Source organism: Uloborus diversus, unplaced genomic scaffold (genome assembly GCF_026930045.1).
Source record: "Uloborus diversus isolate 005 unplaced genomic scaffold, Udiv.v.3.1 scaffold_13, whole genome shotgun sequence".
Classification (NCBI taxonomy): domain Eukaryota; kingdom Metazoa; phylum Arthropoda; class Arachnida; order Araneae; family Uloboridae; genus Uloborus; species Uloborus diversus.
Genome location: NW_026557987.1, coordinates 1,241,465 through 1,268,511, shown reverse-complemented (window position 1 = coordinate 1,268,511; position 27,047 = coordinate 1,241,465).

Here is a 27,047-nt window from a genome sequence, read left to right as displayed (position 1 = left end):
TCTTGATCAAAATTCAAAAATTGATGCTGATGGACAGTTCTTACACCAAATCGATCATCACTTGATTTTCAAACTTTTAAATTAAACACTTTAGAGCCACACAGACTACAACAAAAGTGCAATAACAAACATTTGCTCAACAGAGATTAGATAATATTTATATATTTAAGGTGAACCTTTTCTCTTTATACGATAAGCGAGGTTTATGTAACGGGCTGCGCAATGAACCCTTACGTAGCTAAAGACTAGAAGTGAGTTTGTTTTTCGTTATTTAACCGGTAAGTAACATGTCCTCCACAATGAGAATATCTTGTTTTTAATCTGAGTTCCTATTCTTCCAAATTCAATTAAAATGTGTTGCCTTTTTAAAAAGTTTCAACAGCTTACAATCGTACTGAACTCAAAATAGCATACGCGCACACACCGCTCCACTCAGAAGTATCATGATCTATTTTTTGTCACCATAATAAATGTCAACCGAAATTCAGATTCAGTATTTCTTGGTTACGTATCCATATGTGCAGACGAAAAAGTCTTAACAAAAAAATGACAAAGGATTAAACGAAAAGAAGATACGAAAATAAGATTTGACTTGAAGTCAAAGTTGTCAGTATACATTGTATGACTTCAATTTAGCAGAATTATTAATCTGGTACCAGGAAAAAGATGTACTCGTTTCTTTCCGGGGGCCCTCCATAAACATCTAGCTTTAAATTGTAAGAGGGTTTTTGAAAGTAAGATAGTTTATGACGAGAGAGGGGGGGGGAGGACAAGTGTGATGTCGCGTATTTATATATTAGTATTTTTATGAAATATATCGTGACACGTGACAAAGAAGACAGGGAAGGAAGAAAGTTTAGTGTTGACATTTATGACGAAGGGAGTTGGGTATAAGTTGTTGAAAGCATTTGTTATTCATTTATGGACAGCCCCCTACGGAAGAATTGAATCTTAGTGACTGATAGGAGAGCTTCAACTACATTGTGGTATTCCATGATGGAATGATTCGTCTGACATTTCGAGCAGTTTCCATCAAATAACGTGAAACGATTCATTAGAAAGTTCTTCACTCAAGATGCTCTTTCGCGGGAAAAGGGGTGTTAAGGGCTTGCCATTTTCCAACCCAACAGACACTCCTCGTCTGGCAGTTCGAGGGCTGCACGTCTGTCCTCGGGTTCCCTTTCGTAACCTGCATTCTCTCTTGCAAGCACCCGGGCCACCCATCCAGAGAGCAGCTCCCTGGTCTCGTTGCTTATTTTCGCAAAACAGCTTTGGATGGCACGATGTATTTTATCGGTTTTCCCCGCATGGAGTGCCAAACTTTACAACTGCCTTGCTCCTGAAGTGGAGTGTCAGACATTGGATGATGTTAAGGTATTATCATCAGTCAAATGATGTTAAGATGTTATCATCAGTCTGAAATGGGTGTTTGCAGAATGATTGACGAAGTGAATGAAAGTTTGAGCGGGTGTTTGATTGTGATACTGCGGAATGATTTTAAAAAAAAGTATGAGTGGATGTGTGAATGACTTTTTATGAAATGAGTATGTGGATGACAGTTGTAATAAATGAGTCTTTATTTGGGGAACTTTTGGTTTCTGTTCTTAAAATAAATTTTCTACTGATTTAAGTTATGCTATTATATCGCAAAAAGAAAGAAAATGCTGTAAGGAAACATGTTTTGCATATGTCAAGAACGTATTAACATTCACGCAGACGCTCGAAGTTTTTCAAACTAATGGTTTTAAGATGGTTTCGGAGAACCATAGAGGTTTTGGCTTTAAAACTGAACCAAATAAGTTAACTTTCAATCGGATTTACTTCAGTATAATATTTAAGTGTCTAGTTTGAATATTTAATGTTTTTTTTTTAATGAATGATAATTCCTTTCCTCTTCTGTCTTTCATATTCCTAAAATCCTCGTCGAGTTCAAGAAAAATGACAATGATGAAATGAAGAAAAAGCATCCATGGAGCTCTAATAAAGGTAATTGCATTGAACTCTTCGTAAACTTATCTTTATGACAGGGCACTGATAAACGGATCTAAAGGCGTGTTCTTGCATTCTATGTCAGATTGCTCCATTTTTTTCCCACGCATGGGTTATTCTCCAGAAAACGTGACTTTTGAAGCAAATATTTTTCAATTTCGAAACCTTTGGTTTCCTTTTTTTAAAAATTCTTACATGAAAGTGTTCCTTACTAGAAGTAACCATAAACAATGGCCCAGCTCAGTTCCGGCCAAAAAAAAAAATTTGCCCCTCGTTCCCCGTTGTCGAGACAAAGTCTTAATGTCTGCCAAAATTTTGAGAAAAGCGCTGAATTTAAAGAAATTGGCAGTTCCTCGCGATTTTATCTTCTGCACGTGGCAGGACATCCATCTGCAAAGCGTGTGAAAAATGTTTCTCATTACTTGCCGTACGTAGTTTAATTGACTTTTTGTCATTCGATTCGTTCTGTGTCAAAAAGGTCGGTTATTTGCGATTTCATGTTTCTGCATACATGCTCTTTTTCTTGCGCTCTTAAGATTTTCTTTACCTATTTTAGGTAATTGGTGAAGATGAGTGTGCTTATAATAGAAGCTGCTACGCTTAAAAGATGAATCTATGCTTAACTTGCCTTGTTCCTATGCTGAAGAAACAGTCTCACAAGTTGTCAAGGTCCTAGATGTTGATACCTCTGCTTCAACTGCATTATTTGAAATCGGCTCTGTGGAATGGTTTTCTAGGTATCATATGTTCAAAATTTCTTTGTTTAGATAAAATAAACTTTTCTAGTGAATTCTCCAACAATATTTTCTGGAGAAGATTCTTCAAACAAAAAACTTGATTTTTAATTTCGGCTTTTTAATTTAATAATTTTACACTGTAAGTTTACGTTTATTTATGTTGAAAAAATGACAAAGTAATATACATATATAACTTATTTTAAGATAGTACAAGCACATAAAAACAACAAAGAATTTAAAAAGCAAATGTAATTTGCTATAGGGTAACTTCACCAGTAACAGACAAAGGTCAAGTAACGGACAGTCCTAAGTTTGTATTTAAATAATGAGAATTTTGGGCGGGTAAAATTGATGTTGCCGTGGCCCATGAACGGTGCAGCCACCTAGTGTTATCAGAGTGAACTTTATGAGGCAGTTGGCTCTTACAAGGCAGTGGTGGAAGGTCATAAGCAGCCACCACGAGTTCAGTAGGTGTTTCATGTTTATTTGAATGTAATAAGGTTTTATTTTAAAAAATAACTTTTGCATATTTTGAAGAGAAAAGGGAATGTTGTCTATTACTCATCGTTTTCTCATCCAGTCTGTTGCTGGGCAGATTTTTCGGTGTTTGTTACTGGGGGGTCGAATTTTTTTTTCAAAATTAAGCGAATAAAAATAGAATTAACTAATGCAGAAGATTCAGAAGCAGCCAAGCGTTAGATGAGACGTAGTTGCATGAGAGAAAAATAATTTAAAATGTCGAAATGCATAAAAAGGCTCAGAAAATTGAGTTTACCTGAGAGCGATGTAATTAGGCATGTCTGTTATTGTTGCAGTTGCTTTACAATATGAGTTAAATCTAACCTAATGCAAAATGTGACCTTTTCCCCCCACACATGTTTTTATACGCTAAAAAGTTATTTTTTTTTACTTTAAATTTTAGAAAGTTAATTTCGAAAATCTGCTCAATGTAGTGAGTTAAAAAATTATTGTGAACAACCCTTTACTTTTCTTCAAATCCGAAGTTTATACGGAAAAATATACATTCAAGCTTCTATTAAAGAAAACGTTAAGCTATTAATATCTGTAATTTTAAAACTGAAGTTGCAACTAATTTTGAATTGAAAGAGACGCCCTGCTGTCAATAACACATAAAATTCGCAACTCTGAAGGATATTTTATCAGTACACTTTAATATTAAAATGAAAAAAAAAAACTGGATCTATTTTACCCTATCTGACCTAACCTAAATAAAGGTATTAAGATCAACTTTAGTTTTTGAGTGTTTTTTTTATCAAGAAATCATAATTTTATTTATTTTTCTACTTTTTAGTGTGAACCGAGCTTATAGAAATATTCTTTAGTCTTAAAAAGAAATTTTTATATTTTATTTTAAAATTTTGAAGCTATTTATCGGATTTTTTTTTTTTTTTTTAAATTTAAAGCATTACCTGATACCAGATGCAACTTTAAAGTATAAGTTTGAGCAAAAAAGTTTTAAAAGAAGGGACTTTTATACATTTTAGACTTTTTTGTTTAAGGCTTTAAAATTTTTCATTTGAGTAAGACAGAAAATACGTTTTAAAATATTTGAATTAGTAAATAATTTTGCTATTTTTCATTTTCCAAAATGCAGTCACCCGAACAAAAAAACTTATAAAACATTTCAGTGACGAAATCATCTTTTGACTATAAGTAAAAACATCTGTATGAAAGGCTTATATTTAGCTGTCATATTTTGTTTTATCCCATTATTTACTCGTAGAAATCTTATTTCCGTGTACTAAATAGTAACAAGCAGTCATCTTTTAATGAAACGAGACCCAAATACGCTTAAATCTACTTCGTTAAGGTTCAGCCATGAAACTAGTTCATTTAAAAATTTCATTTTTTTTCCAGCAGTTCAAAACCAGAAGCTAAACATAGAGTTTATGACGGAGAAAGTAAACTAAGAATTAGGTTTTTTTAAATAAAAGGTAATCTTTACCTCAAAAAAGGGGGGGGGGGGGTATTTAAACGATATAACCCGTGCACAATGCTATTTATGCCAGTTTTAATTGTATTTAATATCAGATAGTGTCATTAGAATGCTTCCTGTAGGTTGGTTTCGGTCTCTTAGAAAAGAATTCACCCACCTGCTCTTACGACGCTTTGCTCACCTGAAGAAGGTTCTTTGAGTTTGTTGCTCTGCACACCGTGTATACGTGTGGTAAAACAACATTTACAGGGATTGCTTTGATAGGGTTATAAAGGAGCACTGGTGACGTAAAATAGTCATCACTTAATAAACAGTTGATTTAAACGAATCGAGAGATTTATTTTGTTAGCGGAGCTAATTTTTGGTTTGAATCTAAAAGATATGAGGAAATAACAAAATTTCAAAAAAAAAAAAAAAAAACACTAAGCACTTTTTATAATGCGCTCAAAAGGACAAAATAACTTTTCTGGGTCAGAAAGGACGTTTTAAGTATTCCTTAAGTTTTCAATTTTTCCAAGAAAATGACTCCACAAACGAGGAAAAATGCGGCTAAAGTCAGGTAGACAATTTTTTATCATTATCGAACTTTCTGCCATAAATTTTGAGCATTAAAAGATACATATTTTTCTGTGAAAGTTTGGATTGAAATGACTTGAGCCGCACTTTTCCCCTTTTGTGGAGTCATTTTCTTAGAATAATTGAAAACTAGAGGAATACTTAAATATTGCCCTTTCTGACCCAGAAAAGTTATTTTATCCATTTGAGTGCATTATGAAAAGTGCTTAGTATTTTTTTTAATTCTGTTATTTTATTCTTTTTAGTGTAAATGTATTTAAGAAATAGAATAGTGCTATCACAAAATTTCACCTTTTTTTCCATATAAATGCTATATACTAAAAGGAAAAAACTGGGTGTCTAAAACTTTAAGCATTTGGCACTAAAAATGAATCCTTGTTCCCCTCTAGGACTTGTTTGTGTGCTAATTTAATTAGAACTGTTTAAATATTAAAGGTTTGCGAAACTAATTTATGTTTCACAGCGTGCAAGTTACTCGTGATAGAGATCCTAATATTTGTCTTCACTTAGCCTCGTTCTCAATTTTTGGCACATATGAGGATAAAAATCTTTAAAAAGCAATGACAGTGGATAAATTTCATGCTTGCTCCAGAGAAGCGTTGATTCAAAATTTTTATTATGATTACCATTAATATTGCTGTTGTAACGCAACAAAGTTTGTAACAATAGGTTTTATATTTAAATATTTAATGGGGAAATTACATGAAATTTGCTGTTTTCCATCCTAACCGAAATATTTTTATTTTGGATTTGATTTTTTTAGCATTAAGTTGTACCTTAAAATTAAGCAAATCATTTAGTGAAACCCTGAAATCTCTAAGTGGTCTAGTGTCTTAGATGTAAGCAAAAGCAGGCCTCACATTTTTCCGTGACAATCAGGCCAAGTATAATATAAGTGCTTTAAAAAAACTTTCAAAGGCACCATCTGCAAGGATAAAAAGAATTTGCTCTTTTAGTATTTAATGTTGCCTTTAAGTTTGCTCACCAATAAAGCTAATACTTGAGTTGGTAAGCAAAAGGAAAGAAAAATATTCCCGCAACTTTAGCATTTTCCCCGGATTCATGGTATTTATGAGCCTGTAATAAAACGGGAAAATTGTAGGCTTTTGAAACTGGGAGATGCTGTTCTTTATTTGAAAGCTCATTCTTGAAGATCCAATTACTCGTTATTCTACTAATAATCTTTTCGCATGAAATAAGAACTTATTTACTTAAGATATACCACCAGCTCAGTTATTCCATCCGTGGACTGCAGTTTCGTGCTTTTTAGCACTCATCAGCCCGGAATAGGAATCACATGAGCTGGAGGCGAAAAATCTCTTAAGAGAGCCAAACAAACTGGTAGCTAATATAGAATTAGCAGACCAGATGAGCGACCGCAGCAATGGTGCGGTTCAACTGAAAGATTGATGGCAAAGCTAAGGTATTTTGCAGTAAGTTACCACCCTAAAGCCAGGGCTAAGGCAGAAATATTTAAAATACACCACCAGCTCAGTTATTCCATCTCTTAGAGATTAAGAGATTTTTCGCCTCCAGCTCATGTGATTCCTATTCCGGGCTGATGGGTGCTAAAAAGCACGACACTGCAGTCCTCGGATGGAATAACTGAGCTGGTGGTGTATTTTAAGTATTTCTGCCTTAGCCCTGGCTTTAGGGCGGTAACTTACTGCAAAATAAGAACTTATTTGTTGAATATTTTGATTTCTCATTTTAGATGTTTACTTAATTACAGGTCAGGTGCGTGTGGACCAGTTGGGTCGATTGTTAATCAACGGCCGTCTTTTGTCGAAGCATGTCCAACTACCGATTGTAGAAAGGGCAGCAGTCGGAATTGGGGTTTTCGTCATCAGTTGGCATCTCCGAGTTTCACACAGCTTAGTTTCCAAAATGCTCAACAGATACCAGGTGAGCCCTGTCTTCCACTTCACTTTATCTCGAAAATAAAATGCAAAGAGTGAAACAAGCCGAAAAGAAGAAAAGTTAAAGCAACAAATTTCTTTCAGTGAAAATGCGAAAGTGGATTGACAGTATAATATTGGCGTAACTGCATGGGAGAGTTTAATGCGATAAATATATAAAACGTAAAATATTTTTTGAAGTTTATTTTAGGCAAATTTTTTTTGAAGTTTAAAACATTACCTGATTCCAGATCTAAGTTTAAAGTAATTTTGTGTATTAAAAGCGAAAAAGAAAAATCACTTTCCATAACTCTTGAAAAATCATTGTTTACTTCTGCATTTAATAGACGAAATTGCATTTTTCCCGCATCCTGTACGGGAATTGCTCAATTTACCTAGGGGAAATTGAGAAGAATTCTGGGAAATTCAAACAATAGCGAAGCCTCAGGGAAAGAAGAGAACAGTTCCAGTTCCCTCGAAATACACTTGGTGAATATTTTTTTGGAAGTTAAAATGTGGTTTCAAAACGGATAACGTTTAACCATGTAATGATCATATAAAATCATAATTTTAACTCATAAGTGAATACAGGAATTCGGGATTTCTATCTGATTGACAAGCCAACAATAATTTAGTTTTACATTGAATATTAACTCCTGTTGCAAATATGTTCATTTAATGTATTTAATCTTCTCATGACCGTAAAAAACCTTTCGATATTCGGTTTTTTTTCTATTGGAGCGAAATGGAAAAATTCATTGCGTGGGACCTACACTGGCTTTGAACATAACTGAGCTAATTGCTCGAGAACTATTTTACTCTGAAGATTATTTCTTGTTGTAAATATGATCATTTAGTGTATTTAATCCTTGTGTGGCCGTAGAAAACCTCTCGATGTTAAAGTTTTTTTTTTCTGTCGAGGCGTAAGAAATTCATTGCGTGGATCCTTAACTGGATTTGAACCTAACTAAGCGAATTGCTCGAGAAATATCTTACTCTGAAGATCAACTATTGTTGGAAATATGATAATTTGGTGTATTTGATCCTCCGTGGCCGTAGAAAACCTCTCGATGCTGTTTTTTTTTTATCGAGGCGAAAACGAAAAATTCATTGCGTGGGACCTACATCCTACACTTGCTTTGAACTTAGCTAAGCTGATTGCTCGAGAACTATTTTACTCTGAAGATCAATTCTTGTTGTAAATATTATCATTTAATGTAATTAATCCTCTTGTGGCCGTAGAACATTTATCTATGTTCGGGGGTTTTTTTTCTATTGAGGCGAAATGGAAAAATTCATTATTTGGCACCTACACTTTCATTGAAGCTAACTAAGCTGAATGACAGAGAACAAATTTACTCAGAAAATTAATTTTTGTTGCAAATGTGTTTATTTAGTGTATTTAATCCCCTCATTGCAGAAAGACATCTTTCGACATTCGAGTTTTTTTTCTATCGAAGTGAAATGGAGAAATTTATTATGTGGGACCCACACTCTATTTTTTTTTAATTTCTCGACTAGAATACCCCTTTAATATCCTGGAGGCAACTGAAAGTTAGTGCTGAATCATGAATGCGATTAACAAGTGATGACGGGATTGTTTTACCCCACAGTCCCGTAAAAAAGCAAAATAAAAGACAATGCACCTTAAAAAGATCGCAAAAAAAAAAAAAAAAAAAAGAAAATCAAAAATAAATAAAATTTTAAAATATTGAGACATTAAAATTGGAAAGGAGGGCCTAGGGCTACACACGACTCCTGGAACTTTAGGGACTGACTCCTGACAACGACGAACTCCGAATCTTGGAAGTTTCAAGTCTTCGACTCCTTTTTCCAAAACTCAGTCCAACTCCAAGATTCCGACTCTGAAGCTTTGGAAGAAATACAGAATCGGAATGAAAAGGATCGAATGGAGTCAAAATGAATTACGATGTACTAAAACGTAGGTTTAGGGGGGAAAAAAATCTTGCGTTGTAAAAATACACCGTTTTGCTACTAAAACCACTTGTATAATCGGATGAATTTGAAAGTTTTCCTATGTATAACGTACTGTTTTCACTGCCGGATTTACGATTTGTAGCAGGGGCGCAAATCCCCCCCCACCTCCCATTTTTTTTTCAACCCTTCGCATTTTATTTTTTATGTTTTCGCCCTCTTTTTTAATTTTATTCATTTTTTAAAAATATTTTTAAATTTATTTAGTTATTATTTAAATTATTATTATCATTATTAATTTACTAGAAAAGTTCCGACTTTGAATGACACACACAAACACACAAAAACTAAATAAAAAAGAAAAATTAATTTTAATTTTGACATCTTGAATTCAAATTATGTTTTTCGCAATCACGAGTGCGTGTATGTAGGCGTGTGTGTTTGTGTGTGGGGGGGGGGTATGTTTATGTGTGTGTAGGCAAATGTGTTTGTGTCTGTGTGCAGGCATGAATGTGTAGGTAGTTGTGTGTAGGTGTCTGTATGTATGCGTGTGTGTATGTGTTCGTGTGTGTATGTGTGCGTGTGTGATTGTATATGTATGCGAGTGTGTGTAGGACATGAATGCACCCTGGAGACGGCTTTCGCTATTGGAGCAGCATCGTGAGGAGCCGGTCGACGGTGATGGTGCGGAGGGTGGCGGTGGGAAAATAAAATAGGTCGCCAAAAACAGTCAAATGAAAGCAATAAGCAATCGTGATTGCTCAATAAATGAAATAAAACCCATATAGAATAAAATATTTTAATTAAAAACAAATCAATAAATTTAATTCAATAAATTAAAAAATAAAAGCCCCTCCAAACATTTTGATGGCGCAACTTGCACCATAATCTCCCCCTCTCTGTGGGCGCCTCTGATTTGTGAGGCAAAAACTTGAAATCGCCGCCCTTACCCAACTAACTTCAAGTTTTATATAAGTTCAAACAAAATAAAGATTAATTTGAATTTTGACATCTTGAATTCAAATTATGTTTTTCGCAATCACAAGTGTGTGTAGGTAGGCGTGTGTGTTTGTGTGTGGGGGTATGTGTGTTTGTGTGTAGGGGTATGTGTATGTGTGTGTAGGCATGTGTGTTTGTCTGTGTGCTGGCATAAGTGTGTGGGTAGTTTGTGTATATGAATATGTGTATGTGTGTGTGGGGGGTATGTGTATGTGTGTAGGCATGTTTTTGTCAGTGTGCAGGCATGAATGTGTGGGTAGTTGTATGTATGTGAGTGTGTGTATGTGCGTGTATGTGTAGTTGTGTATGTATGCGCGTGTGTGTAGGACATGGATGGAGACGGCTTTCGCTAGAGGTGCATCATCGTGAGGAGCCGGTCGTCGGTGACAGGGTGCGGAGGGTGGCGGTGGGAAAATAAAAAGATAGGACAAAATATTTGAGTTTCCCGTTTGGAAATATCAGCTCTGAAAGAACGCCAAAATATTTACTTTTTATCATAATGTGTACGTGTTTACAAAAACTTTTTCAAAATGAAACAGTCTTGAATTTTTCTTACATATATTGAATACACTCTGCAGCTAAAATTACTTGAATATATCGTCGCCTCAGAACAACAGTTGGACATCTAATCCCAGGAATAACAGTAAAATATATCACTGTTGCTTTGATGCGACGAAATTACATTCTGAATTGAACAACATGATGGAAACTTTAACTTAATATTTCTATGGATTAGTTTTTGTTAAGGCCCCTATATATACGAGCCGACGCATCAGCTTAAGATCATCCTTTTTGGATCGGAGCGCGTGTTAGAGTGGTCGTCTTTTCTGGCGAGTAATCGCGTTTGGTGATTGTTCACTGCGAGCGATTATTAGCGGCACGTGAATTGTTTATTAAATAAAATATTATTTTCGGCAAATTTGGAGAAATCCGAAACTTTGTTATGGTAACCCTGGCAGTGCAACAATGAAAAATCCGATCCAAAAAGGCTAAACTTACGCTGATGCGTCGGCCTGTCTATATAGCGGCTCTAGTTTTTGTTTCACCCACATGCTTTGGTCATTAAATTATCGTGTCTTATTCACTTATAATTTTTTCTTGAGTTAACAGCAATATCGAGAATTTTTTTAGTTAATCAATGGTATGCATTTTCAAATTTGATTGAAACGAGCTGATGTGTGCATCACATGACTTCCATTTACTCCAATTTAATGTCATTTCCCCATTATTGGTAATGTGATTCAATAGTTTACTCTCTAAATATCACCAACAATGGCCACATTGAAACCAGATTTAAACGAGCTGATGTGTGCATCACATGACTTCCTTTTACTCCAATTTAATGTCATTTCCCCATTATTGGTAATGTGATTCAATAGTTTACTCTCTAAATATCACCAACAATGGCCACATTGAAACCAGATTTAAACGAGCTGATGTGTGCATCACATGACCTCCTTTTACTCCAATTTAATGTCATTTCCCCATTATTGGCAATTTTAATGTGATTCAATAGTTTACTCTCTAAATATCACCAACAATGGCCACATTGAAACCAGATTTAAACGAGCTGATGTGTGCATCACATGACTTCCTTTTACTCCAATTTAATGTCATTTTCTCATTATTGGCAGTTTTAATGTGATTCCATTGTTTACTCTCTAAATATCACCAACAATGGCCAAATTGAAACCAGATTTTTTTTTTTAATTGCCAAATTTGTCGCCAAGTTGGTGACAAAACTTGACAACCAAAAGACTGGCGATATATCGCCAATGTGTCCGACAAATTATAACACCACTTGAGTTTACATCGAAATTAACAATGGTTTCCCTCCGAAAAGGATCAAAAGACCCCTTTGGAACATCCGAATGCGACCAAAAATGAAAGTGCACGACTAGACCCCCACTAGGAGTCTACATACCATATTTCATCTTTCTGGGACATACCGTTCTTGAGTTATGCGTGATACATACGCACATACAGACGTCCCGCAAAAACTCGTTGTAATTAATTCGGGGATCGTCCAAATGGATATTTCGGGTGTCTAGACGTTCTGAGCATATATCCACATGTAGTAGGGTTGGGAAAAAACAAAACTCAACATTCATTCGGGGGCGAGCAAAATGGAAATGAGGCCTATTTTTGAGTCAAAACTTTTTCGCGAATACAATACTTCCTTTACCATGTAAAAGGAAGTAACCTAAAAAATCACAACTCTGAGGTTTCACATCTCTGATTTCAGTCGAAAAACAATGCTCATTTACAGTCGAGAACTGCATAATCATTTCTTTTGTTATTTTAGTTAAGTTATCGATGTCAGCTTTCTCAAACCCTTGTTCCATCAGACAACAATCTTAGCAATTCGAAAGTATGTTCAAAATATGAAATGTATCTCTACATAGTATAAAATGAAGTTCCCAAAAAGCGTCTGTGTGTTTGAACTCGCAAAACTCGAGAACTACCCGGCCGATTTTGCTGAAATTTTCACAGTTTGTTCCTTTAAGTCCTGAGAAGGTTTACAGACCAGTTCGAAAACAATTCCATGAATAGTTTTTTTTTCTATTCCAATTTACATCCAATTTTCACATAAATTCCCGAATATGGGGGTGAAAAATTACTCGCAAATAGTAATATTACATATCGTTAGAAAGGGTAGAATTTTCCGCGTTCTATTTGCTTCAATGCTCTAACTCTATTATGGCGGGAGTTATTTGCGTTTTTAGCTCGAATTTTTTTAGGCTTAGCTGAAATTTAGGCACTTCTTTCTTCATTAAATAAATCTGTAAAAAGTGAAGGATTTGTCCCACAGCTTTCTTTTTGACGCCATTGGAAAAAGTGACCTTTTTTACTCCAGATCTAACTCGACCTATGGTCGAAAAAATAAGCTTTAATCTCGAAAGGAAAAAAAAAGTTAAAAGCCTTTTTAAATCAAGTTTAAGAAATATCGATTCCATTCAAATTGTGAACCATTTTCTTTCGCATTTGAATTCCTTAAACTTATTTTATGTTGTGTTTCCATGGTTACGCATTTTAAATCCATCTTTCTGGACTTAATTTCTTAAAAGTATTTTAATATTGTCGTCATTGTTTGGAAAGGAAAACATGTTTTTTTTTTAATTTATGTTTTACGCCTGATTGTTAAATATACGTCACTTGACACAATTTTTATTTTCAAGGTAGACCGGGCAAAGCCGGGCAACGCAGCTAGTCAATAACAAATAATGAAATTTGGAGGAGCATCGCGTTCAACTCTCATTGAAAAACGCATTTGAAAGGGAGGAGCCTGGTGAACGAGGGTACGACTGACGTCAAGCCAATTAAGGATCGTTTCTTCTCGCGGCGCTTTTTGGGCAATTACAATGCTTAATAAGTAACTAATTTTTTTTTGTGCGGAAAAATATTCGGATTTTCGGATTTAGGAGATCAGTTTTGATAAGATAGCACACAAATTCAGAAAAGTTACGAGATGCTGTTCATTGTATAATGATTGTACTGTTTTCGTTATCCTTACGGGAACTTTCAGTGACTCTTAGTGTAATTTTTCCTTCGTTGGAGTGGGTTTTAATGTTTTTTTTTAATTCGAATTGGGAGTTTTAGAGGGACTGTTGACGTTACTTTGGCTGTTTTCCTTATCTTGAAAATTTTTTGGGGACCACTTTCCTTATCATAATAGGGATTTTTTGAGAGACCGTTTACCTTATTTAAAAGCAATTATCATTATTTATCAGGCCTTTTTAAGGACTCATGTCTTTACTATAATAGATATTTTATTGAATTAAATTCAGTATTTAAATGTTTTTACTTTCTTCTATATCTAATATATAGGAGAAAGTATTGGATTCGTGCAAATTTTTGAATTGTGACGGATTCGAACGTTTTGAGGTGTGCTGAGTCCATTTCGACCATTTTTGGAAAAAATCTGTCTGTGTGTGATTAGTTTTTTGTGGTCGCTCTACAGCAAAAACTACCGAATGAAATCGAACGAAATTTGGTATACATGTGCCCCTATGTGAACTTGTGCCCATTGGTTTTTGGCGCGAATTCCTCCAAGGGGATGGAGCAATGGGGGGGGGGGGCGTTTTTTGAGTTAAGCTCTCCTGCTATTCCCCAGGAAGTAAGTGGCGGAGCCAAACAAAATTTGGTCCACATGTTGCCCTTAAAAGGTACAGGTGCTGATTCTATTTTCTTGTCAATAGATAAAAAGGGGGTGGCGCCATCGAACGTTCTTTGTTTTCAATTGTAAGTGCCATATCTAAAGAAGTAATGCTACGCTCTGGATGAAATTTAGAATAAATGTCAATCCTTATGTAAACAGGCGTTGGTTCAATTTTGGCGCCAACCGCTCCATGGGGGGGGGGGGCTGATTTTTTTTTTTGCATAAAAATTGGTTTACGGAAATCCGGAATTGGGATGGTCGTTAAGTTTTTGCGTGTGTAATTTTGTTTCTTCTGGGAATATTGCTACCTCGTCAAGCATGGAGAGGAATCATAATTATACGAAAGATAGAAGAAAGTTTCGTGATGGCCACAACATACTAGTTTCATTTTCACTTTTTGGTTAAAAATTATTACAACGTTACGAATGCGTTACAGATTTTGTAAGTGTGTTTTGTTTAACATTACAAATTGAACGAATTTTATATTTTTTGACTGCTTTATATGATTTAAGAATACATTACTGATCATTATGATATAATTGGAGTTTTGATTTATTTGTGTTCTTTTACAATATTTAGTTTCAAGTTTAAAAAAACTGAAAAGATAGTCCAAAGTTTCTGAAAACTATATTTTTTATTAAAGAAATAATCAGAACTATGAATAATTCAAACGTGAAAATACAAGATTAATTTCAGAAACTAATGACTAAAAACTGAAAGCCTGATTACAATCATTGATTGCGAAAAACGCAAACTTTTATTTCAGAGCTTTATGTGTTGCTATGAATTTTTAGAAAGAGACTAATGTTTTCTCAGTTTTTATAACAGAACTTTTGCTAATGAAACCGTTTGGAAGCAGTTTTTATAAGAGTCATGCGCATCCAATACACAAAATATTTTGTTTTGCTAAAAATTTCATAGTGGCTTGTTCTAATGATTTTGAAAGACGAGAAATTTTTTTAATTTCTTTCAAAAAAAAAAAAAAATTTGTAACCGACCAAAATTCCGAAAGTTTTCCCGACTTAGTGGAATTCTCAAATCGACATTTTAAAATCTTCTATCTCTGAGCGGTGAGTATCCACCAAAGTATTTTTTGCGATTACATCAATCTTTAGCCTCTTTGAAATGTATCTTAAACTTTATGACTGACTTTTAGTGCAGCCTGTCAGGTTGGTCAAGCTTTGTCGAAGAAAATGAAAGTACAGTAGACCCTTGTTTTACGCGGGTTTATTTTACGTGGTTTCGATTATACGCGGTTTATGATTTGACACCGTTATTTTATTTTACGCGGAAGAGTTTCGGTTTTACGTTGCTGTAGCAATGCATACAGATAAACTTTTCCCCTCTTTTCAAAACCCAAACTCCTAAAGATTGCAGATTACACTTAATATACTGCATTTTGGCAGGCTAATAATCGAGCTTGGGTACCTGGAGAATCAACCAGGTTATCAAACTCACACAATTCAGAATTCACTGGAAGAAGAGCTTTCAGGAGTAACAAAGGAGGCCAAAACCAACGAGGATATGGACTTCGGTGACACACAACCAAAAACGTTCACATTGAAAACTTTGAGCCATACCTAGACAATAGAAATGATCTTTCTGATTTGTTAGTGGAAGAAGATTCTATCATGGAAATGACGCAAGTGATCACGGATGCGGTAATGCTCTCCAAAGAACTACAGAGAAAAATTCTTAATAACTGCCAGAAGACTATCATAGCCAGCTCCTTTTTATAAAAGGAACACGAAATTAATTTCTTTTCTTTATGCATGTTGTCCATAGAAATCGATATAAGAACACATTGAACTTATTATACAATTAGTCATTACTAGAATGACTAATTTATCTTGAATGACTTTTTTTTATCTACGGAACCTAACCCTTATTTTAACACTACTATTAGGTCTCAATTTACGCGGTTTCGATTTACGTGGCATTTCCGTGGAACGTAACCCCCGCTTAAAACGAGGGTCTACTGTATTTTCCCAAAAACTCCTTGCTTCTCTCCCTTGAGCTTTCCCCCCTACTCCCCTTAAATATAAAATTGTAGGTTTTTAAACTACAGTTTTTTATCTACGGAACCTAATCCCTATTGTAACACTAATATTAAGTCTCGATTTCCGCGACATTTCCGTGGAACGTAACCCCCGCGTAAAATGAGGGTCCACTGTACCATATTTAAGGCCTCCTGGATCCATGCACTGAGGTTAAACCATAGGTATTGAGTGTAATTTGTGTAATAATAGATACAAATTGTGTAATTGGCTAAATAGTTGTATGGGTTACCCTCAGTGTAGTAAGTACAGTTAACTCTCGATAATTCTAAGTCCCAACGAAAGTCTAAAATATTCAATTATTCCGTATTTCGAGTTATCGGAAATTCCAATTCTTGCTTTCTCAAGAATAATTTTTATTTTTTTCCCTTGAAAAGTGCATAACAGACAGACTATGACGCGTATAGGTACAACAAAACTAATTATAAGTAGTACTTAAAAATATCTGTAAAGATAATTGATTTTATTATGATACTTGTAAAGAGATGGTTATTTTTGACTGCTTGCATTTTTTCGCATCTTAAAACGTCATTTTAATTTTGTAAACCGAACGTGACATATCCACGTTTTCGGAGTTTTCCCGGTACCATAGTAAAATACTTGCAATATCTAATATTGCTAATTAGTTAGAGATGGTAAAAGTTCTCCAGCATTATCGTCCTCGGAATCTGCCCAAGCAGTAGTTTGCACAATCGTTTCGTGGAATACGGATCGGCCCCTAGTTGCATTTTCCTCAACATTCAAGTAATCTTCGATTTCCGTCCCTGCCACATGAACAAAGATTTCAAATTGATTCCTTTCATCGGTCAATATCATTTCTGTTTATGAAACCACAGCTCTTATAGCAGTTTTAAGGTACTGTCAGAGCCTCAATTTAGTTTCCCTCGATTTCAGTTCCTATTGCATTCAAATGTCTTTTTGTCCTAAAACCGTGATTATTTCAGTTATCCAGAAAACTAAGTCTACTTTTTTTCCTCAACTTGTGCCGAAATTTTAAGTCTTTCGAAGATTACCCAGCATTAAAGGATTAAGTCTTCAGTCGAAGCAAAAATAGCCCATTCAGCTACTTTTTACACAATCTTGCAACACTGTGCGCATTGAAGAGCAGTACTTTTAAATAGTTATCTCCCCTCATAAAAACAAATAAGCTAAGCTTTGTGTTAAATGGAAAAAAACTTTATTATTCTTATTTACAACAACACATTTACACAAAAAAAAAGAGCAAGGACATTAGAGTAAAAATACATCCATACCCGGGATTCGAACCCAGGACCTCTCAATCGTAGTCAGTCATTGACCCCTAAACAGGGTGGTGCGTTCTTATGCATAAAATGAAAACGAAACTTTCGTCAAAACTTCGAATTAAGAAGAGTACATTCGAGTTTCACTTGTAAATTTGAACCCCTAAATAGTTGTGAAATGAGATAAAGGAACAATATTGAGAGCATCATAAGTAATAAAATATGCTTGAGTAATTGTTTGCCATTACGGTAGTTTAATCCAAAATGAATGCCACAATGTACATCCAAACTAGTATGTTGTGGCCATCACGAAACTTTCTTCTATATTTTTCCTTTTTCTGATCCCTCCCCATGCTTGACGAGGAAGCAATATTCCTAGTCTGCAATATTAGTCTGAATTATTGTAAAAGCAAAGCAAAGAGCGAAAATTGAAAGTTATTTTAAAAGCCTTGCTTGAATTAATTACAAATATTTTATTTGTTAACAAACATAAGATGGCAACAGGTAAACATTTTAAATCATTGAGATAATATTTCCAATCATTTCCAAGCAATTAAAATCACGAGAAATACGCAGACGACAATCTATTACGATTTAACTTTCTTATTGTTGCCTTAATAAAGCTATTTTTATTCGAAAAAAAAATGAACACCTCTTGGAGCGATTGGCGTCAAAATAGAACCAAAGCCTGTTTACATATGGATTCACATATATTCCAAATTTCAACCAGAACGTAGCATTACTTCTTGAGATAGGGCACTCACAATGGGAAAAAAAGGACGGGCGATTGCGCTACCCCCCTTTTAGCTGTTGACACCAAAATAAAATCAGCTCTTATACCCACTAAGGGCTACTTGCCGATAAATTTTTCTTTCATTCCGTTCATTATTTCTTGAGTTACAGCAGTCACAATTGACGACAAAAAACGTTCTATAGCTCAACCCCCGTTTGAGTTATTGACACCAAAATTGAATCAGCACCTGTTCCTGTTGATGGCAACATATGGACCAAATTTTGTTTGATTCCGCCAGTTACTTCCCGAGGAATATCAAGCACGGAGTCAAGTGCCTTCTTGTGAAAACCGGACAATAAGTATATCATAATCTATCGACTTCTAGATCTATCACTCCTGTATAGTACGTTTTTGACCTAGAATCAGGGGCATTTAAAACTGGCAGAACATAAAAGTACACTTTTTAGCATCTTTAGTTACTAAAATTCGTATTTTTGTCATCATTGAGGGCGAACCATGTAACTAAAGTTACATGCAGAAAATTGGTTGAGCTTCAGTGCATGGTACCAGGAGGCTTTATTCATGGTCTGTTTTCACTTTCTTCGATAAAATTTGCCTCCACCCCCCCCCCCCCACTCTCCCTGTCAGGCTGACCTTTAACGTAGCCTGATAATTTACGATGAATTTCGATTAAGGTACTAAATGTAAAGTTGTAACCCCAAGAATTTGGCTGTTGCTTGTTGCATAGGGATAATCAAGTTTTTAAAATGTCACTTTGGAAGAACTTCTACGTCAGACTCTACCAAACGAATTGTTACAGGTACCCAAAAAGGTTTTGGAGGAAAAGAAAAAATGCTTGTCTTCAAAAATCTTTAGAAAAAAATCTAATCTATCTTCATAAAAAAAATACACAAAATTAAGTGTGATGTTTCTTTTTACGCCCCATTTCTGCCCGGTCCTTATAAAACCTGCCTTTTAACTCTGAATTCCCATCCAAAATTGCAAATGTTCAGCGCGAGGCAACCGTTGGGATACATACTACCGTGGCTCAACAGAAATGTCACTAGCTATCACATATGATGGTCATGGCAGACCCATGTGTCTGTCAATCCTCATATATATACAATAGCCGATGATCGAGTAACGCTGACGACACCAACGATGCAACTTGTGCCACGGCATGATAATTTGATAATATTGTTTGAAGATGTTTGACATGCAGGGAAATGCTTTATTTTGACAAGGCTGAACTGGATCCGGTCACTTAACTGTTTTACGGGTAAGACTCATTTTAGGAGAATGAAGAAACGAAAAAGGGGTCCACAATATTTAACTTTAACTGGAGTTCAGGGTTTATCCACACTGGAGTGAGGATTAGAGTTTAAACTATCGAAATATCACCAAACAGGCAACGGCTTCGTTCAAATGTAGAAGCAATTTACACCCGTCATATCTTGACGGGCGACTTTCTAGTACGATAATAAAACAGTAATGTTATCATTCACTTTGTTCTTTTCTGAAGTGAATACTTGTTGATATTAAGATTAACTTTTCATTCTATTGTTCTTTTTAGTTTTCTCGGACACAAGAAATGAATTTTAGAACAAGAAATTCCCCATTTTTAAGAGGTAAGCTTTCATTAGAATTTACTTTCGAACTCGAATATTTAAACACTCCTATCGAATTCATGTTTTTTTACTTTCTTTTACAAAAAAGGAAGTATTGCATTCGCGAAAAATTTTTCACCGAAAAATTAGCCTTCATTTCCATTTTGCTCGCCCACGAATGAATTTTCTTGTTTTTTTCGACCCGACTACACGTGCATATATTCCTAAGAACGTATAGACACGCGAAATATCCGTTTGGATGATTCCCGAGTTAATTACAAGGAGTTTTCTCGTGACGTCTGTATATACGTATGTATGTATGAGCGTATGTATGTCGCATAACTCAAGAACGGTATGTCCTAGAAAGTTGAAATTTGGTGTGTAAACTCCTAGCGGGATCTAGTCGTGCACCTCTCCTTTTGGTTGCATTCGGGTGTTTCTAAAGGGGTCTTTTTCCCCTTTTTAAGGAGAAATCATTGTTGATTTCGATGTAAACTCAAGTGGTGAGTATATAACTTGGCGGACACTTGGCGATATATCGCCAGTTTTTGGTCGCCAAGTTTCGTAGCCAACTTGACGACAAATTTGGCGATTTTTTTTAAATCCGATTTTAATTTGGCCACTTTGTTTTGGCCACTGATATTTAGAGTAAACTATTGAATCACGTTAAAATTGCCAGTAATGGGGAAATGACATTAAATTGGGGTAAAAGGAAGTCATGTGATGCACACATCAGCTCGTTTTCTTTTAACAAAAACTCCGTCGAGATACGCTATTCAATTTTCTAGATGCTATACTCTGTAACAAAGTATGGTGGACAGAATTTATTTCTTGTTCTGACAACTGCGCTTGTCAGAAACGAGCTGATGTGTGCATCACATGACTTCCTTTTACTCCAATTCAATGTCATTTCCCCATTATTGGCAATTTTAATGTGATTCAATTGTTTACTCTCTAAATATCACCAACAGTGGCCAAATTGGAACCAAATTTTTAAAAAAATTGCCAAATTTTTGGCGACCAAAAGACTGGTAATATATCGCCAAGTGTCCGACAAATTATAACACCACTTAAGTTTACATCGAAATTAACTAACAATGATTTCCCCCCATAACGGGGCAAAAGACTCCCTTAAGAACATCCGAATGCAACTAAAAGGGAAGATGCACAACTAGGCCCCACTAGAAGTCTACGTACCAAAATTCAACTTTCTAGGACATACCGTTTTTGAGTTATGCGAGGTAGATACACACATACGCACATACATACGTACATACGGACGTCACGAGAGAATTCGTTGTAATTAACTCGGGGGTTGTCAAAATGGATATTTCGTGTGTGTGTAGGTTCCTAGGCATATATCAACGTGTAGTCGGGTCGAAAAAAAAATTAACATTCATTCGGGGGTGAGAAAAATGGAAATGAAGGCCAATTTTTGAGTGAAAATTTTTTCGCGAATACAATACTTCATTTTTTGTAAAAAGAAGTAAAAACGGAACTTTCGCAATAAATTTAGGTAAGTTTTGTAAGTCATCGGCATAGAAAGTGCACATCTAGCCCGGGCATTTTTGCTCTTCCCCCTTCGCGATAAATTACCATTGGGGTGGAGCTTATTTTAAAAAAAATAAAAGCAAGATTTTATCGCCCTCTAATTTGGTTTATTATAGTTTTCGAAAAATCCATGTTGAAACTCAGTTGATTACAGTTACAAGTGTTTGAAAATGATCACAAAACGTTTTCTGGTAACGTTTCCTGGAGACTCTTTAAATTTTTACAAAAACCGATACAGCATTTATTCATTGTGTTCAATGTGGTAAATTAACTGTTTGGAATCAATGCGTTCATTTTAAGTGCGTTTGTTTCAACTAATCTTAATTTTTTAGACATTCTGCAAACATTGAGATCATTTAACTACCTCTAAATATGTTAATACATATTCAAACTCTTGATGTCTCATTTTTATAGTAAATGGAACCAAATAAGAGAGGGGTGGATGCAAAAATATGAAGGAAAAAAAATTGAATGCTCCACCCTAATGAGGCGCAAGTTTTAATGTTATGCATAGAAATCACAGGTTGTATTAAGAAGGATTTCAAAACAGTGAAATAGAGATAAGTGAAATATTGGATATAAAATTCAGATACTTGTCCCAATATCTCCCTATTCATGCTAAAAGAAAAATTAAAAATCTACTTATGTTTTGATAATTTGCGATTTTTTTTCTCGTGAAAAAAATACAAAACTAACTTTTTATATGATCCCCTTTATTTAGATTTAAATCGAAACTCTTGCTTTTCACAAAGACCTTTAGTTTCTACATTCGTATTTTGAAAAATCAATGCTGATTGTGACAAAATGCAAAATTTAATTTTTTTATTATTTATATTCCCTTGTTCTATTCATTTATATTTAAAGGAAGTCGCGAAACCCTTCACGTTATGAAAAGTCACAACGGCTTCACATGAAGAAATAAAAACTAACTTTTTATAATTCTCAAATCTACCCATTCATGTTTAGGAAAATTATAAGACCATTCATGTTCCGGGAAATCACAATGGTTCACATGGAAAAAAAGGGGAAGTGTATCTATTGCATGATTCACAAATCTCCCTCTCAAATGTTTAGGGAAATGACACACCCATTCATGTTTAGGAACATTGATATAGTTTCAGAAAATAGATGATCTTAATTTTCATATCGTCCCTTGATCCTGCACTCATGTTTAGGAAAATCACAACTGTACAGATTAAAAATTTGGAAGTCGACTTTTTGTTTCAGTGAAAAATAATGGCCCGCGGGGAAAAAATGCTAAATCTAACTTTCTACCAGTAAGATCCTCATTCATGTTTAGGAATATTACGGTTGTTCACATGAAAAAATATAAAATCCTAACTTGCTTATGGTCCCAGGATTCCCCCATCCCTATATACGGAAAATCGCAATGGTCGAAAAAAAAACTTAAATCTTACCTTTTATATCGTTCAATACTCCCCGTTAATGTTTAGAAAAATCCCAAGGGTCCACAGTAAGACATGCGAAATCTCTTACCTGGTCCTTAAGACAAAAAAAAAAAAAAAAATGACCCCACTTAGGGAGCCCAAAGTTGCAAAGAGAGGAATATTTCAACTACATCTCAAGATTCGATTTTTCAAAAGTTGGAGAAATTTAGTAATTGAAGGGAGCAATTATCGTAAAAATTACAGAGTATATTAGTGGTACTAAAATGAGAAAAATATAATGAAGTATTGTTTCTCTCGAATTTGTCTTATTTGCCCTTGAGCGGTTTTCAAAGTTGAAGGTCGTGAACACATGAGGCTATGTATACAAGTGATTTGCCTCAAAAGCAATGAGTGACACATGCCAGTTTTTTTTATGAATAAATAATTTGGTGGCTCACGCTCGGCTTTGAGGACAAAGGTCAATTAAAAATGCTATTTTCGTTGCTTTTTTTCCTTGTTTGTGTCCGGATATTTACAAAAACTGAGAGTGACCCTCGAAGATAAGCATAGAACTACTTGCTTACCGTAGTATGGTAGTCACAAAAACATGGGTTACTCTTGGCTATAGCAGTTAAACGATCTCAAAATTGAAGGTTTTCAACAAAATGTCAAGTTTCAGGGTCAGTACCTCTGTGCGCGACGAATCAATAACTTTGTGATAAAGCTTTAGTTAAATCCCATGTGGTGTAATTTTTGGTCCAGGGTAGAAACCCATTTCATGATTTCAACTTTCTTAATCACACTGTGTCAGAGTTGATAATTTGGAACAATGAAGATTCTAAGTTTTCGAACAACTACTCTTAAAGGCCTGAGTCAATAACTTTGAGTAAGAGCTGTAATTATGCTCTACGTGGTGCAGTTTTAAACTTATGTAATAAAACCATGGGATTGAATCAGCTTTCTCAAATTAATGGTCTCAAAAATAATTTCAGTAATCATGATTTCAGTGAATCTTTTTTATTCCATATTATCAACTTTGTTGTTCTTGTATAGTCCATGATGTGCAAAGAAAAGCACTAGATTACTCCAAAGCTGTCGAACTCGGCGACCTCCACAGCCTTTTCCAGGAAAACCATATCATCTGGGTCATCCAGGCCGATCTTGAGTAGCCTGGCCTGAACTGCTGGACAACCAAAGATATGCTGAAGAGACAGTTGAAAGTCACAGCAGTGAATTGAGTAACTTCTTACTCCATCCCTTGATATTTTCATGCCCTTTACATGTTTTGTTCGAATCCTGGTTTTGTTGATGCTATTGTGCGATTACAGTATAGGACAGGAATGGAATTGCACTATCCATGGAAGATGGGTTGCCAGAGCCTGGAGAGGCTGGACTTCTAGCTGTTGGTTCACGGGAGGTATCAACTTTGACTTTGTATAAATAAAAAAAGTTTATTAGATACCACGGGTTTCTATCCTGGATTTAAAATTACACCACATGGATTATAACTACAGCTGTGTCACAAAGTTATTGATTCGTCGCGCAGAGTTCTTGACCTTGAAACTTGACCTTTTATTGAAAACCATCCATTTTGAGTCTGTTTAACTGCAAAAGCAAAAGAGTACTATGGTGAGTAAGTAATCATATGCGTATTTCTGAGACGACTATTAGTAGATATATTTTGTACAAACAAGGTTAAAACAAATAACGACAATAGCTTATGCTAACATGCGCTTAGTATCATATAGCATCCACATCTATTAAAAAAATGGCATGGGTCAATCATTCCTTTTGAATTAAAACTGTCATGCTATTTAGCATCAGACATTCATGACCTTAAACTTTGACTCCCCCCCCTAACTAGTCAAACTTGAGAGAAGAGAAGCTTCACCTTTTCTTATGTTACTAGTAATCTATTCTGAAAGCTTCAGGTAAATTGAAGGTGTCAACAATAAACCCCCCATTCACTTTGGCTAGCTTTAAAAAAATGGAGGGGAAAAATTTCTCATGGAGTGAAGGGGGAAGGACAGGAGGAAGATGAATCACCAGAAATATAAATCAACACTTTAAATGTTATATTATAAGCATAACTGTATTCATTTTTGATCAAAATTTTATCTATACGTGAGTTGGAATTGTACAAAAAGGTTCCTTTCTTTGCATTGAAACTTTTGTGGTAAAAAAAAAAACACATTTACAGAATTCATTTAGTGCCTTAGTTGCCAAGACTGAAAAAAAAAAAAAAGCCTCGAAAAGACACACGATCGAAATGAAACTTTAATCTTTCCTTTCTTCTACGTTCTGAACTTCCACTTCACCTAAACATTTTCTCTCACGCAACTTTTTTTTTTCTGCTCCTGACTTACTCATATTCACAACAAAATTGTACTTTTTAATGAAGAAGTTCGATGATAAGAAACGAAAAGACTCATTTCAAGACTAAAATTAAGAAATATGGATTACACTTTTAAACTTGTTTTTAATTAAAGAAATCTTCAAAACCTGCAATTCGTTTTTAAACTGTTCAAACGATACAAATATATCTTTGTTTATGCTCAGCTATGAGATTATTATTTTTAAAATTTATTAACAAAACCAACTTTATAATTACGATTATTTGTCTTTGTTTTTTTGATAACAATTAAAAAGCGGAATTCTCTAAACTCTCTAATTACTATAATTTCTCATTGTTTTTCGCATCAATTAAAAAAACAACTACGTCACTTCCGTGGCGCAAAAAGGTTATAGATCAGAATTTCAAAGCAATCGTATAAAATGCTTCACGTCAAAAAAAGAGAAAAAATAATTGAAAAAAAAAAGGGGCTTGAAGGGGTTGAGTCATTGAATCATGCGGATTCAGGGGGGTCCTGTTGCATAGGAATCGACACGGAGCAATTTTCTTTATTTATTTATATTTGTCCGGTAGTGTTATTTTTGTTATTATTAAAGGCTAAATGAATTCAGTAAATGTGTTTTCTTTACCAACAGAGTTCGAATGCGAGGAAAGTAACCGCTCACTATTATACTGATATACTCTTATACCTCTATTATACTGATATAAACATACGTTCTTTATCAGCAAATGCAAACGAAGGAAACTCGTCGTCACACCACAAAGAATTCAGTATACGTTGTTTACTAAAATTCGTAGAGTCAGTACAAGGAAAAGCTCGGCCTCGGTTATGTATGAAGAGGATCATGCATTGGGAAAACAGCGCTTATTACGTAAAGGTAGGTGTTGTTGATTTTCTATTTAGCTGAAATCTTTTACACTTTTTTTCTTTTAAGTACATGTCAAGTTTAATTACACAACGCAGCAAAATGTGAAATTTACGTTCGATAAATGTGACATTTAAATGTTTCCCATCTGCCCACCTTGTCTCTAGAGGTCATTAACTACACTCTACTTCAAAGAGCTACACATAGAGATCTTGAAAAGTTATGGCTGGCCGCAACCACTTCGCAGCCAGGTGTAAACAGGTGCTATCTTGGGACATTTAATGCGTTCATAAAGTACAGTCAAGCCCGCTTATTGGAATATCGGTTAAAAGAATATCCCGCTTAATGTAATACAGTTTCAATGTACCAAACCGTTGTCGTCTATTGTCTTAACCCCGTTTAATAGAATATCTCGCTTATTAGAATAGTTTTTCGAGAAAAAATGGCCATTCCATTAAGCGGGCTCGATATTCATCATTTATGCATCAAATTAAAGTTATTTTTTCCTGGACAGTGATAAACTAAGGTTGTTATATCTCCCTTTTAGTTTCGTTTGGCGATTAAATATCTCACCAGTTTTATGGCAAACCTTAGTTTAAATTAAAAGAATCTCAGTTCAGATTCGGATTGCTTTAGGATTTTAGATTGATTGATGTGGATTTACGAAGGGAGCCGCTGGTCCTAAAATACCAGCATGGTATTTCCATTCCTATGGTTTATTCCATGGTATACCATTCCTATGGTTTTAATTCTATTTGTTTTATGTTAATAAATGTTAGTTTTGTTTAATTGATAGTTGTAGTGTTGTTACTTGTCTAACATTGTGACCAAATGAACAGACTTACGAACAATTTTAAACCTGCAAAAATTGGAACTGCTGAGTTCTTTTAAAGGTTGCCTACGTAAAAGTACCTGCAAATAGGAATTACCAGCTGTTTAAGAATACTTAGAATGATAGAGTTAGTGTGTTAGTGCTTTCTTTCGACAATGGTGAAGATAGC